Source organism: Leguminivora glycinivorella, chromosome 12 (assembly GCF_023078275.1).
Source record: "Leguminivora glycinivorella isolate SPB_JAAS2020 chromosome 12, LegGlyc_1.1, whole genome shotgun sequence".
In the NCBI taxonomy this organism is placed as follows: Eukaryota; Metazoa; Arthropoda; class Insecta; order Lepidoptera; family Tortricidae; genus Leguminivora; species Leguminivora glycinivorella.
The window spans coordinates 755,126-771,529 of NC_062982.1; the positions used below are offsets into that span (position 1 = coordinate 755,126).

The 16,404-nt window shown below is 36.9% G+C and overlaps 1 pseudogene; it reads left to right on the forward strand.

Annotated features, from left to right (window-relative positions):
* The first annotated feature begins 304 nt into the window (after nt 1–304).
* The window catches only part of LOC125231940, an 81,448-nt pseudogene continuing 65,348 nt past the window's right edge, over nt 305–16,404 (forward strand).

Genomic DNA, 16,404 nt, shown 5'->3' on the forward strand with positions numbered 1-16,404 from the left:
CTTCCCGGGCCGCGCGGAGTCACGCGTAGTTAGCCAGGGCAAGTTATCCCCAGTGCACCCTTCTACCTATCCGGGCCGCGCGGAGTCACGCGTAGTCAGCCAGGACGGTTTAATCCCGACCCTGTTCCCCGGGGAACGTTCCGTTATCCACTATTTCCAGGGCACGCTGCCAAACCTCGGGTTATCACATATACGTATCATATTCATATATATAGTTGGATATAGCTCGCTCCCGTCTGGAGCGATACCAGTGTAATTAGACCTAAGAGTTCTTTATAAATAAAAGGCGCGTAGGCTGAAGGATATGTGTGGCTCGCCCTCGGCGACGACCATCACATTTGGCGCCCAACGTGGGGCGCCAAATGTGTGGCTCGCCCTCTGCGACGACCATCACAAACTTATCACTTATCAACAAAATAGCTAACTGTAATAGACAATATTATATGTATAATAACATATAGTTTTATATTATGCCCATTTAAACTTTATTTTAAGTATATTCTCTCGTTTAAACAATAAATTTCATGTTGCAAGAATGTTCTGCGAACATTCTCAAGAATGTTTCCGCTTTTTGGGAATGTTCTGCAATTTCTACATTACTAGGCACGCCCCACCGAATGTTCCGCTCCAAGCGTCCACTCATGTCTCCAATGCTCAGGGGACACTAGTGTGGCTTTTAAGACGATGTACTATGTAGTGCTAATTCAATCTTTTCTTTCCAGTCCACCTCCGTTTCGACGACACACTCCGGGACTACACGCTCTACTCCATCGTGGGCCCTTCGTCCGCGGCAACTTCACCCCTACCTCCCCCCTCGAGCGCCCTTGCCATGACGACACCCCCCAGTTCGTGCCCAAGCACAAGCACAAACGACGCTATTCCAAATTTGAATTTGAAACAAGTGACGGCTACGAAACAAGTGACGGTTTCGGTAGTGATAAGTGGTCTAGTGTGTATTTTAGGCCACGGGTGGTGAAAAGTGTGCGGTATAGGAGGTTTGTGCCGGCTCGGGTGGTGAGCGGGCCGTTGGGGGGGAGAGGGGAGGTGCGGCTGCTGTGGAGCGTTGGGGAAGCGGAGCGGTTGGGGGAGGATGCTAGTGTTGTTTTTAGGTAAGTGATACATTTTTTTAATAGATAAGTGACAAAATTTAAACTAACAAATATATTCACTTGAAATAACTTAAACTTGTAGAAATCAGACAGAAATAGGTAGAAGATAATCAAATGAGTAGGGGGGAGGGAGTTGTAAAAATTTTTCAGAAATAGTGAATTCTTGTCACATATATACTGGGCACCTCGAGTATCTAATATTTCATTGTAATTTTTTCGTGTGGTATTTTTTAAACTAATACCTAATTATAATTCTGAGATAAATATTTAATGACATGAAATGGAAATGGGTGAATCAACTTTTTCTTGTCTGTTATTGCCATGGTTACGGTCCCCTGAGTCACACAGTTTTTTTGCAAAATTATGCTACTGAAATTATGCAAGCATGTATGTAGTCCAAGTTTATAGGTGGAAATTAAGGAAAGAGCTTGTTAATAATAAATATACATAACTATAATAATAAGTATAAGATACGGGATAAGTGGAGTATACGAAGGGAGGCCTATGCTCAGCTGTGGGCGATTAATGGCTGAAATGATGATGATGATGATAAACAATAATATCATTATTATTGTAACGGCATGTTTGCAAAGTTTAAGTAGCATATTTTTGCATAAAGCCAGCGTGATTCAGGAGACCGTAGCCATGGCAATAAAAAGAAGAAGTTGAGAAGGCAGACAAGAAAAAGTTGATTCACCCTAATACAGTTTTTTAATTAAGTATAAAGTATAAACATTTATTTAATGTTCCCACTGCTAATATACAATAATAATGTAAAAGACAATTTAATTTGTAATATTTTCGCACAATCAAACCAACTTTGTGGTCACCAGTTTCATGTGGAATGCAACGAAACCCTGAAATTTTAAATAGCTTTGTAACATTATATATCATGATTGCATTTCCAAACATCAACCCATTATAAAATTTTCATTAATTAAACTTATTTCAACCGATTTACATTTATATAATTTTGTTTTCGATGAAAGTTCCAGTAATAAGTTAATAACATGCTACTGTCTGAATACTGATGATGTTTACCTTGATTGAATTTCGGATTTTTAATATCTTACTGACTGAAGCGAAAGCGGATGTTTATAGGCGATCTCGGTAACAGCTCTAACGATTTCGTTGAAATTTGTTATGTGGGGGTTTTGGGGGGTGAACAATCGATCTAGCTTAGTCTTAGATCCCAAAAAAAAAGCGAATTTTTATTTTTATTCGTTTTTCTTTCGCAACTCCGAGCGAAGCAGCATTACTGATTATTTATTTAATTGATTTATGTATCCACTTCAAAATATTAACGATCATTATGTCAACAGCGGTTATTTTTTCTATTTCTGGATAAAAAAAATGTTAGCTTTTTAGTTTCAACATTTTGTACTATTATTTTGTCAAATTACTTATGTAGCGGTAAAAGCTACAGCGCTGGTGGCTTTCGGTGAAGGAACACATCGTGAGGAAACCGGACTAATCCCAATAAGGCCTGGTATCCCTTCGAGTTGGAAGGTCAGATGGCAGTCGCTCTCGTAAAAACTAGTACCTACGCCAAATCTTGGGATTAGCTGTCAAAGTGGACCTCAGGCTCTCAAGAGCCGTGGCGGATGCCTGGATAACGCAAGAGGATGATGATGAAAAAAAGTTTTTTTTTTTTTTTATTAAGCAGAAACGTCTGCTAACGATTCTAAACATTTTTATATTAAAGGAAAAAATGGAAAAATTTACGCTTCCGGCGGGACTTGAACCCGCACCATTTTTGCAATCCCAATAGACGTCACCCCAAGACGTGTGTACAAAAGGAAAGGCATGGAAAGATTTGCGAAGTCCGGCGTGGCTTCCGTAGCTCAATTGGTAAGAGCATTGCACGGATTGCAAAAATGGTGCGGGTTCAAGTCCCGCCGGAAGCGTGAATATAAAAATGTTTAGAAAAAATGTTGTCCACGTTTTCATAGAGAAATGCGAGTATGTAAGCCGTTATCTTTAAGTCTGACGGATCTATCTGTCTGTTTGTCTGTCTGTCTGTGTGTGTGTCTGTCTGTGGCATCGTAGCTTTCGAACCGATGAACCGATTTAGATTTCGTTTATTTTTGTTTGAAAGCTGAATCGGGTGTGTGGGTTTTTATTTATTTTAATTTTGTATTGTGGTTATTCTATGTTCTCATAGAATAGATTAGAAGAAAATGCCCTTAATTTTCTACATTTTGTAAAGGTTAACCGATATGTGGTACAACAGTTGTACGCCTAGCTCGTGTAATTGGATTTGGTGTGAACTAAACGCGCGCTTTGTAACGCAATCGGATTACTCAACTCGCGACAAAGCCAGCTAGAGTTCACTGGGCATTCCTCGTAGGCAGCCTCACCTCGGGTTTGATTTGAACTTCATTCATTAATAATATAAGGTGTATATATTTATATGTATTTGTATATATTGGTATAATAGGCTGCAGGTTCTACTTATTACTGGGTTAATAATTGAACTATAAATTTTTCTTTTCTGTACATAGTGTTCGTTTGTCTATCATGTTTTAATTTTTCCTCTCAATTCGCTCAAAGGTTGACTGGAAGAGATCCCTTATAAGGATAAGTTTATTGGTTTATTTATTCAACCAACTTATAAGTTCGAAAGTTATAGGTCATGTTATACTTGTCAACTTAACAATAAGTTCGTACACCATAACTATACTGTATTTCTATGTCCTAACTTGTCTTATGTACAATAAAGTGTTTACATACATACATACATACATACATACATACATAATCGTTAGCAAATGTGTTGCAAAATTATGCAACATGAGGAGGAAGAATATTGATAACGTGACTAAGTTAAATCGCTTACCGGAGCTATTTAAAGACCCGACTTTGCAATATTCTTACGCGCCTAGTTACACACAATGTTTTTCATCACAGTTTCAATATAAAAACACTAGCCTTTGCCCGCGGTTTGCTCGCGACAAATTCTAAAATTGAGGATTGCTACATACAAACTTCCACCCCCCATTCTAGGGAAGTAGGGAGTCAGAAAAAGAGACAAAAAGTAGCCTATGTCACTCTCCATCCCTTCAACTATCTCCACATAAAAAATCAAATCAATTCGTCGCTCCGTTTTGCCGTGAAAGACGGACAAACAATCAGACACACACTCTTTCCCATTTATAATATTTTGATATTGATAATATTAAACTTCGATATGTCTTCAGGAGAGACCATTCTATAAAAAATCATCATCCTTCTTGCGTTATCCCGGCATTCGCCACAGCTCATGGGAGCCTGGGGTCCGCTTTGACAACAAATCCCAAGATTTGGCATAGGCACTAGTTTTACGAAAGCGACTGCCATCTGACCTTCCAACCCGAAGGGTAACTAGACCTTATTGGAATTAGTCCGGTTTCCTCACCATGTTTTCCTTCACCGAAAAGCGACTGGCAAATATCAAATGACATTTCGCACATAAGTTCCGAAAAACACATTGGTACGAGCCGGGGTTCGAACTCGCGACCTCCGGATTGAAAGTCGCACGCTCTTACCGCTGGGCCACCAGCGCTTTTTCAGGAGTCTTCAGGAGAGACCATTCTATAAAAAATGTTTGACCGAAATACTTTCAGTTTCTATTTTTCCAAAATGTTTAATATTTACCAAATAGTTTAATACCCTGTATTTTGCAACCTTCATAATAATAAAGCATGAGAATCTCGTGAAAGCCGAGAAGGACAAGTCCAGTAACTACCTAGACTTGGTTTACGAGATAACCACCAGGTGGAATGTTGATTCGACGATTATTGTCCCGATAGTCGTTTCAGTGAACGGTCTCATAGCGAAGAGTGTCGACCAACATCTTAAGAGACTCTCGCTAGGTGGCTAAATCAAGGGCCAGATGCAGAAGGCGGTGATATTGGACACGGCGCGGATAGTCCGACGGTTCCTCTCTTTGCAGTCCTAACCACCGGCAGCTTGGGCCCTGCCCCGCTGCTGGCGGCACCCTAGGTTAGGTTTTTTATAATATGTTTAATTTTTTTTTATTGTTTTGTAAGTGGTTTTGTATTTTACTTTTATATTCATATTATAAACAGCCTAACTTAAGACGAAAGATGAATAAAGGAATAAGCATTCAACACTACTAGAAAAACGAAGTCCAAAAAAACTCAGAAAAGATGAAATAGGTTCAAATTAAAATAAATGGGAACGCGTTTCCTTCGATCCTCCTTAGTGCGGATAAAATTCCATATTTATTCGCGCTGTCGGCGGCGAAGACTATTTCAAATGGACTCCACATTCCACAAAATTGTTTTATGAATACCTATTAAATTCTTACATTTTTTTTAAATTTAGTCACTCGCAATATTTTATCACTGTTACATTGAAGAATCCATACTAATATTATAAATGGGAAAGTGTGTGTGTCTGTTTGTCCGTCTTTCACGGTAAAACGGAGTGACGAATTGACGTGATTTTTTTAAGTGGAGATAGTTGAAGGGATGGAGAGTGACATAGGCTACTTTTTGCTTTTTCTAACGCGAGCGAAGCCACAGGAAAAAGCTAGTATCACCATAAAGGTCTTAGCACACTATATCAACTCCAACACCAACTCGATTCAAAGCTAAATATTGAAATTTAACCCTTATGTAGTATAATATAATTATATACATGAATGATAAAACAACGTGGGATTATTTGTTATTCGAAATGGTTTCTTATTTTTATGTTTTTCCTTTATTTATCTCTTTTCTTAGATTAGGTTTTTTACAATATGAGTATAAAAGTAAAATAAAATAAAACACTTACAAAACAATATAAAACATATAAACACATTATAAAAAACCTAACCTAGGGTGCAGCCAGCAGCGACTTGTCCTTCTCGGCTTTCACGAGATTCTCATCATGGGGGATGGTGATGTCGACGAGCACGGCCCGGCGTTGCGGTCGATCTATTATCACAATGTCAGGCTTATTGGCTACAATAGTCCTGTCAGTGATAATAGATCGATCCCAATAGAGCGTGGCACTTATGTTTTTATTAATATTGTTGATGAAATTAATATTGTATTTTTTTGGACATTGGATTTTTCCTAGAAATATTCTAGACAATTCATGTATTTTTATATATACAAGGTACAACCTAATTATATATTTTTTGTTTAACGATTATTTTTATATGAAATTGTATATTATATACTCAATATTATTATGAACAATAATTACAACAATAAATTGCTCTGATAATTAGGTTAGATTAGATCATAATATATATGTAATGAACTATTCATAAGAGCTTGTAATTAGGCCTACATGAATAAAGATATTTTGAATTGAATTTGAATTGAATTAATTACAGCACATTTACGCGTTACCACGCGTCATCCACGTGTGTCCATAGAAAGTGAGTCTTGACATAGTGTGCTAAGACCTCAAAGTTAAGTTCAAGAGTGGTTAATCTAGGAGACAAGTGATCTGTGTGCGAAGGCCTGGAAATGTGACTTTATGGTGACACCCGCATCTCGGCTCTATCTTTACGGCTCGCGATTGTGTGGATGACATTGTTAGTTTTTTATTGTATTTTTTGGCTTTTCGAGGATAAGCGGAGACCATAAATTGTACAGTCAGCGTCTATTGTAGCTGATGAAATTATGAAACTAAGGAAGGCATATTTTAAAGGCACTATTTAGAAAGTAGATCAAAATATTTTCCTTATACTTAGTATTTAAAAGTGATCCATACAATTTTAAATAAAGTCATCTTGCTATATTTAAAACTATCTTTTCCTTATATATATATCTTTTGCATTATATATATCTTTTGCAAAACTGCTGAATGCTCTATACAAAGGGAAAGGGTTTTAGGGAAGTGGAGGGTTAGAAAGAGACAAAAATCAGCTGATGTCACTCTCCACCCTTCAACTATCTCCACTAAAAAAATCACGTCAATACGTCGCTCCGTTTTTCGTGAAAGACGAACAAACAAACAGAGACACACGCTTTCCTATTTATAATATTAAGTATGGATGGAATAGAATAGAAATAAAAATTTATTCAGAACGCTTAACCCTTTAACGGGCAAGACTCAAAAAAATCGTGAGTTCAAACAATCCTGTAAAAAAATTCTCTACAACAAAGGGTGGTCTTTTTTGAGACCGGTGCCCTATAAAGGGTTAAACAATTACAAAAATATGTCAATATCATTGCGTTTAAACGTCACTGAAAAGGTTTCCACTCGGTTTGTCAAGGTACCTTTTGGATACTTTGACGCTGGTTTTCCATGGTAACCCCCTAACCCCCTTTTCCATGGTAAGCAGGACCAGCGTATGTAATTCCAATTCCAGGTTTTGGATATTGACGTAGGGAACTAATCAACTAATTGTAATAAATATTTTTTGATTTGTTTTTTTAAGTAGTAACACCAGTCGGCTTGATCGCTTTTTCTTTAGTGAATGGTATCTATTTCAGTTTATAATTTTGGATATTATTGTATTTTTAACGCATATTTTCCTATTAATACCTATATAATTAACCTATCACGAAGACGAAAGTTTAAAACTATAAGGCCCACTTGCACCAACCACATAACTCAGGGTTAGTGGGCTATCAACTGTCAAATTCCATATAAAGCGGTGGGTTAACCTCGGGTTAACTCTCCATTTTCGTTGGTGCAAGTGGCCCTAAGCAATGTGTATTACTTTTAAAATCGACTAAAAATGCGCGAAAATGTTTGACTTAGGTAACCTGTTTTAATTAAAAGTTTGTGATTTTTCCTTTTTAAAACACTGGCCACTTTTAAAAATCGAAGCAAAGCCGCTCGGCGTTCGTTCTATTGGAATTCGAAAATTTAAACTTAAAAATTAATACCAAAGACAAAGCCAACCTTTATTATTTGTTGGAAAACTGGTTTTATTGCTGTAGTCTAAAGTTCATATTGGCTTGTTTTGTAAGTTATCGAAGAATTTTACGGAAATTGCAAGTCGCGGTTTAGGTCCGGCATGTTGGTAATACCACGGAGATACAAAATGGCAGAGTAACCACTTTATAACTTAACAAAAACGACATTTAAAAGTAGAAAATAACTGCTATGGGTGTCATCCACCAGAAAGGCAGTAAAATTTTCTATTGTCTTTTTAGGGTTCCGTAGTCAACTAGGAACCCTTATAGTTTCGCCATGTCTGTCTGTCCGTCCGTCCGTCCGTCCGTCCGCGGATAATCTCAGTAACCGTTAGCACTAGAAAGCTGAAATTTAGTACCAATATGTATATCAATCACGCCAACAAAGTGCAAAAATAAAAAATTGAAAAAATTGTTTTATTAGGGTACCCCCCCCCCCCTTCATGTAAAGTGGGGGCTGATATTTTTTTTTATTCCAACCCCAACGTGTGATACATTGTTGGATAGGTATTTAAAAATGAATAAGGGTTTACTTCGATCGTTTTTTGATAATATTTATATGTTCGGAAATAATCGCTCCTAAAGGAAAAAAAAGTGCGTCCCCCCCCCTCTAACTTTTGAACCATAAGTTTAAAAAATATGACAAAAATCACAAAAGTAGAACTTTATAAAGACTTTCTAGGAAAATTGTTTTGAACTTGATAGGTTCAGTAGTTTTTGAGAAAAATACGGAAAACTACGGAACCCTACAATGAGCGTGGCCCGACACGCTCTTGGCCGGTTTTACCTTAGTTGGCATCGACTGGTGACCTTTCTGATTGTCAAAAGTTAAATTTAACCTGAGTTAAATTTAATTTGACTTCTAGCTCTGTGGCTCTCGCGTGTGTATGGCACATGAAATAAAAGGCACAAAGGCACAATCTGAATCTGAAATTTTATCTTACTAACCATTTCGCTGCTGAAGTGACAAATAGAACAAAAATCTATAATAAGTAAATACACAAAAATATAAGTTCTATTTGAGCTTGGACTTCTTGCACATTTAGGCATCATGGTTACTGATTAGACTAGGAAGCTGTTAGTTAACACATTCACCTCTGAGCTACGGTCATAGCCGATGACATGGATTTCTCCATACGTAGCGAAAATAGGTCGTATAGGCAAAACGACAGCGTGTCGTGGTTAACACTGAATGGGCCAAAATTAAGTTGTTACTCTGGTATTTCACTGCTCTGTGGCCCTCACGTGGGTATGGCATATGAAACAAAAGCACAATGGAAACTGTTTTTGTATCGTTTCTCTTTTGTAGCAATGGCGGTTTGTTGAATAACGGATGTCGGGATGTTCTGTGTTTGTGATGGTGGTGTCTATTAATCCTAATCTACCTATATTTGTATCTTTATTTACCGCAGGTACTGTTTAATTAACGATATATTCGCCAATCCCATTATACTAAATAATATTCTAAATGTTATTCCAATTACGTTCTTAATTTATTTAGAATTATAACAGTATTAAGGAACATTGTAGGTATATGTAGTCATTATCAATTTAATAGTTTTGAAATTGAAATCCGGTTTAAATATATGGTCTAACTGGCTGACTGAAGTTTGATTAAGTAATGCTAAGAGCTGAACCGAATGTTCGGCCGAATCAGTCCATATTCAGCCCATCTCTAATTATAACTGCCAAATACACGTATCTATGACGTTATACTACACCCTGTCTTTATTGAATTCCGTTAAGTTTAAGGGAAGATCCTTTATATCAAATACAATTAATTTCTCTAAGAAACTAGCGTCTTACAGCAGTTCTCGAAAAGTTTGTACAAAAATTAAGGGAAAAGTTAAATTTGTTTTTATTAATTCCTATTTTGTTACCAAGATTTTGTTAATGAATTGAGATTTTATTAAGTTTTATTTCGTCATTAAGGTTCTCTAGTATCTATATTTTCTTAATTATAACAATTATCCTGTATATATCTTACGAAAGTCGAATTATATTACTAAATGTTGGTAACAAAATAGGATCAATTAAAATTTGCTGACGTGGCATTGTACAAAGTTGACGGGAATTGCTGCTTAACTCTTGCGGTTATCGAGTTATTAAAAAAAATAAATAACTGAACACGTGTGTGACAGCCTTTACCAATTTCTAATGTTATTTGTTATTACATGTGCCGTCAATCACTTGACTCTAACTTGAATGTTATTCTTAAGGGTCTCTCACACTAATGAATTCATTTATTATGTATTGTATGAAAATGATGAATTTTTTTTTTTGCGAATTTAACTAAAAGTGATATACAGGATGGTTCCTGATAATAAACCTAACGACGTGTCGAATTTAACGGAAGACAAAAAAAACACGGTGTATAGTTACTATACACCCGACACATGATCTTAATCGTAGCTATGCCTTAATGAACGGGTAACCAACAGGGCAGTGAGACCCTCAGTTGGCTGTTGAACGGGCGAGGGGGCTCGAGCGCGTGCATCTTTGTCGCGACACACCACGCAAAAGGTTGGCGTCGTCTGATCACACGTTTAAAAAAAAAAACAAAAAATAGTACATTACGATACAAGTGCGTAAAAAAGGAAGTTCGAAACGAGTGGCGATAAATTAAAACACGACCGAAGGGAGTGTTTTAAAGCGACACGAGTTACGAATTTCCTTTTCGCACGTGTATCGTACGACGTTTTTCAGTACAGATGGCCCTCCGAAGTTTCGACCTGGCATATAATGAACCACTTCTCGCACTAGTGCGTAAAAAAACACCATCTGTACTGAAAAAGATATTTATTTACCAACACAGCACGATATAGAAATATAAGAACTTATGAAAACTTAATAAGTAAAATTACAGATGTGTGTGCAGTAAAATGGATGAGACTCAGCGAGACCGCTGATTTCCCGCTGAGTCCCCAACCAATAAACTTAAATAAAATGTTCACGACTGACATGAAAAAAGTTAAAGTTAATTGAACTCGAAGAAAATGTTGGCAATTACTGTTCTTAAATAAGAGGCTGGCGAAAGCGAAAATAGTGCATTACGATACAAGTGGAGAAAAGGGAAGTTTGAAACGAGTGGCGATAAATTTTATTAAAATAAGATCGAAGGGAGTGCTTTAAATCGACACGAGTCTCACGAGTACATAATGGCCCATTGAAGTTTCGACGTGACAAAAATTCAACTACATTGCGCTCTGGTGCGGCAGTAAAAGCACCATATGCTTTTGGCATTAAGTCCGCCATTTGTACATTTTTGTATATTTTGTGCAATAAAGTTTAAATAAATAAATAAATATGCACTGAAAAACTAATGCTAGTTGATGGGAAATAAAGCAAAAGTTTTAGACCTTTTTAATACTATGTAATTATATGTAAGTTAATATATTATATGTCTAAGGTTTTGATTGATTTTTCAAAATTGGTATCTTAATGCACCGCCTACAATCTTCTCTGCTTTGCCCAAAGGTTGACTGGTAGAGAATGCCTCATGGCATTAAGTTCGCATTTTTTTGTACATTAAGTTGTTCTTTTGTGCAATAAATTTTAAATAAATAAATGATTCGAGCATGAGCATCGTTGTCACGACACAGCCCGCAAAAGGTTGGCGACGTCTGACCTTTGTGCTTACTAGAAATAGTTAACGTCTAAAATGGGCTCACTTTAACGCTGCTGTTACTCAATTTTATTGATTAAGTCATATATTAGCACATTAATATTTAAATTTAATTTTGCAAACTCACCCATTTTCTTATGCTGTTAGATAGTCGAAGTAGAAAATCAAATCACACTTCATTACCCCAAGTGTATCGAAATGGGTACAATATTTTACGCTAATGAATGTATAAAATTTTAAGGTTAGTTTATCCTGTGCAAACTAAACATAAAATCAAAATATTTCGCCCAAACAATGTAGATACAATGATCCATAGTACATTTTTGTACTTCAGACGAAATTGATGACCGCTTATTCAAAGCAACATTTTTACATTAAAATCACGGAATAAACCGCACGCAGGTTGCCGATCCCTGCATTATATTAAAGAAACTGGGTCGCGCCTCGAATAGTGAGATTCTTTTTGTGTTCAACTTGTTATGGGTGGTAAAAAGGTTGACGAGGGCTGGGTTTCACTGTATTTAATATTTTTATGCTTTTTGTACTGTTTTATAAATGGTTTTGAGTTTCACGTGGTTGAAAAATATGTGATTCCATAACCACATCTGACAGACACATTAAAGTCACACATCAGAGATCTATCACACCTCGGACACTGGCGATCAAATATACACAGTCTAAGCTTGTGTAGATGAACGCGTACCATGAGTGAGTAAATATAAATAAATAAATATTGGGGACACATTACACAGATCAACTTAGCCCCAAACTGAGCAAAGCTTGTACTATGGGTGCTAAGCGACGACATACTTACTAAAATAGACAGGTCGACTGTTCGCGTTTTTGACAGGGGGTAACTATACTATACGATAGTACTCTTTATTATACCGTGGATCTTTAAGATATGGTAATTCCATACAATACAATTATACAACTTATCGAACGCTAAATCAGTGACAAACGGTTTGATGTAACCGACTCTTAAACTTTCAAGATATATTGTTGGAGTCTGATACGAGACTACGGAAACAACGCCGTCTCTGAAACGTCGGAGGTTAGTTTAAATAATCGATGGAATCAGGCGTTACTTTGCGGAAATCCATATTAATCATAAACTAGAACGTTCCTTTGCTAATCCGCGAATTGTTGTGTTGACGGTCCGAAGTTCCGCAACTGACCAACTTGTGGAACTTCGGACCGTCAACATCAGCTCCTGAGCATGCCTCGTAGAGAGGCGAAACACGTGTCGAGTTTCGTATTTTTGGTTGTGGGTTGTTGTATTTATTTGCGTATTTATTTTTATTTTTGCGGTGGGAGGGTGGGAAAATTAATTGCATGTAAAAAATACGCAAGTAAGTACAACAGGTTAGCACTGATTGACTTGCACGTTATCAATTCGCGGATTAGTAAAGGAACGTTCTAGTTTATGGTTAGTTTAAATAAAAAAAAATACACGATAAAACGCCGTTTATAATATACAGCCTGACTGCCTGGAATTCCTTACCAGCGGCTATATTCCCGAGCTCATATAAACCTTCAAGTCTGGGCGAGCTGACGAGCTCACTCCATCGTAGGCCACGTCTTTGCCTTTGGCTATTCTGTGGCCAAGAGTAAGCCCATTTATAATAAAAAAAAACTTGTTTTTATTATTTGTTTAATAGCCATATCAATGCCTGTTCTCATGTCCAGGAAAGATATTAATATTTAGCTCTTGATTACTGAATAATTCTACAACCCATTAGGATTGGCTAAATATAGAATTGCCCGTGAGTCGGCGCAGTGAAGTTATTATTCGATATTGTTTAACGCAAATTGTGCCAAGTAATTCTCTCATTGTGACACACGGCTCAGAAGGCGTTTGTTATTTAGTTTTATTTATAGGTTTTTTAGCGCATAGAGATCCTGCCTGCTAAGCCGCGGTCCCAGGTTCGAATCCCGGTAAGGGCATTTATTTATTTGTGTGTGGCAAATATTTGTTCCTGAGTCATGGATGTTTTCTATGATATAAGTATGTATTTATCTATTTAAGTAAGTATAGCGTCGCCTAGCACCCATGGTACAAGCTTTGCTTAGTTTGGGGCTAGGTTGATCTGTGTATGGTGTCCCCCAATATTATTATTTATTTATTATTGTTTTAGTTCTTACTAGTTTATATGATTTTGATGTAAGATAATATGGTACATAATTATATTAGGCATGGAAGAATTCTCATGCATCCCAGGTCTCCGGGGCTCAATTGGTCAATGGTCATAGCGAATGCTCCGGAAAAGCAATTGGTCCCAGGTTCGAATCCTGTTTGAGGTATTAATTTTTATTGTTTTTCTTTATTTTATAATATATTAACTGTTCCCAACAATACATATATATCTACAGTAATATAATAAATTAAAAAAATCTATAGTGCCACGATTCTAACAAGGATGTATCAGCGCTAAAGGTCATCAGCAACACGCTGAGACGAAGACATTTCGTGGCACTACAGTCAACCGATTGGAACCCTAGGCCACTGTACAACCATGTCAAAATGACAAACAGGAGGAGATTTCTTACAATCTGATTTATAACGCCACTATGACATAGTTCTACAGTGGCCTAGGGTTCCAATTGGTTGACTGTACATTCCTTTCTGTTTGGTTATAGTGTGTAATTTGTTAAGCCTGTGTTTGTTACATATTTATTCTATTATATACAAGGGAATGATCCTTAAATAGTACGTAGGTATCCACTACGACCGTGTGTAACAGACTCGCTAGTAATTTGTCTCCGTCAATCACGGCGCCTTAAAGAAGCAAGGCCGTGTTCTCGCTGAACGGGTTAATGACGCGAGTGTAGACGCGCCTTAATGTGTAATATGGTGGTGGATAGTAAAGCTGCTAATACATTACCGCACCTCACCAAGGTCATCTACATACTATCCTGCAAAGTGGGAGCAAGAAAGAGATTTGTTTCTCGCTCTCACTTACGTGAAAAAAGTCCAAGGTCGCCGTACGGTGCAGTTGTTTGTTATATTTTGACTAGTTATGACGTAGGTAGGCTCCGTCGCTCACGGAGGCTTAAGGAGTGTTCACACTGAACGGATTTATGACGCGAGTGTTGACGCACCTTAAGGTCTAACGTCGCACATTAAGACTAGTTGTGATGCTAATAAAAAACCAGCCTATTCATTTATAATAAAACACTGAAAAGAAAAATAAAATGGTTTACATTACAAAATACCAATGGAAAATAAATAAAAGCAAAGGATGAACAGGCATCTGGGCGAGCTCACTCCATCGTAGGCCACGTCTTTGCCTTTGGCTAGTCTGTGGCCAAGAGTATGCCTATTTATTATTTTAAAAAGTTTAATATAAAAAACTTATGTGGCATTGTGGTTTAATGCAAAGGTTTATTTAAGGAACGTTTGTACCTCAAAAAGACCTTATACTTTTTCTATAAGACTGTAAAATCAAACTTCTATTCTAGGGCCATTTATCATAGCAAAAAAAATCGTATTCCTACACACTCAATAAAATCAAAATTAAAAGAGTATTTCTTGTAATTGGGTCTTTTTTTTTCAAAGTTGTGGACCCAACTTTTTTTGTGACATGGGTATTTTTTACGCGATTCATACTCAAAATCGCGAGGTCTTTCGATCCTGATAGTAGAAAAGAAATGTTCCAAGACTTGAATACTTTTTTCAAACCTTACATTCCGTTACCGCCATACAAAATGGAAAACCTTGGGACACTTTTTTTCCTACCTAGATTAGAATTGAAGAATGTTGGAGATGAATGTTGATGGATGGAGAGGAAGGGGTAAACCCAAACAACGATGGATGGATTGTGTGAAAGAGGACATGAGAAAGATTCTGAGTGGAAACCATATTATAATTATAATAAAAACGCGATTTCCAAAATTATAATAAAAATTTCCAAATAAAAAAAAGTGGGGTCGACAACTTTGAAAAAGAATGGCCCAACTAAGTACATCATCATCATCATCATTCCCTTGCCTTCCCATTATTTGGGGTCGGCGTAACAGATCATCTTCCTCCATTTCTCTCTATCAGCCGTCATTTCCATACTAATACCTTTCACTCTCATATCGTTGTTCACACATTCCATCCATCTTTTCTTAGGCCTTCCACTACCATTGTATCCATCCACTTTCATATTTACCACTCGTTTTATAACATTGCTTTCATCCCTCCGCATTACATGCCCATACCATGCTAATCTACTTCCTCTCAATTTCTCTGTCACTGGCGCTACTTTCAGGCTTCCTCTTATATACTCATTCCGAATCCTATCCAGTCTTGTCACACCACACATCCATCGCAACATTCTCATTTCATTCACATGCAGTCTTCTCTCATCATTCGTCTTGGTGGCCCAGCACTCACTTCCATAAGTACAACAATGAAATTTTGCTGAATAATAATATCGTCCTAGATGTTACACAAAGAGTATTGTATCGACTACTACGAGTAGTTAAGACTTCGCACTTTCCCCCCCTAGTGATTAATCAAATGTTTTGTGGCTCGGACTCTCTATAAATAACAAGCCGGTAATATTTTACCGGATATCCGGATATCTTCGTTAACGATTGTTTGCTTTTCCACGGATTAATTATCTTTGGTAAATATTAACGTTTTAGCCGGGTAAGCCAAAGTATGAGCAGACATAATTATATACTATAATACTTAGATTAATGCTATAATAAGTATTGCTTAGTATGGAGTTTTGATCTTAAATTAGAAGTATAATATTAAATCATTGGTATTTTTAGCTCTTTGGGTCTATATTTTGTGCTAACAGTAGAT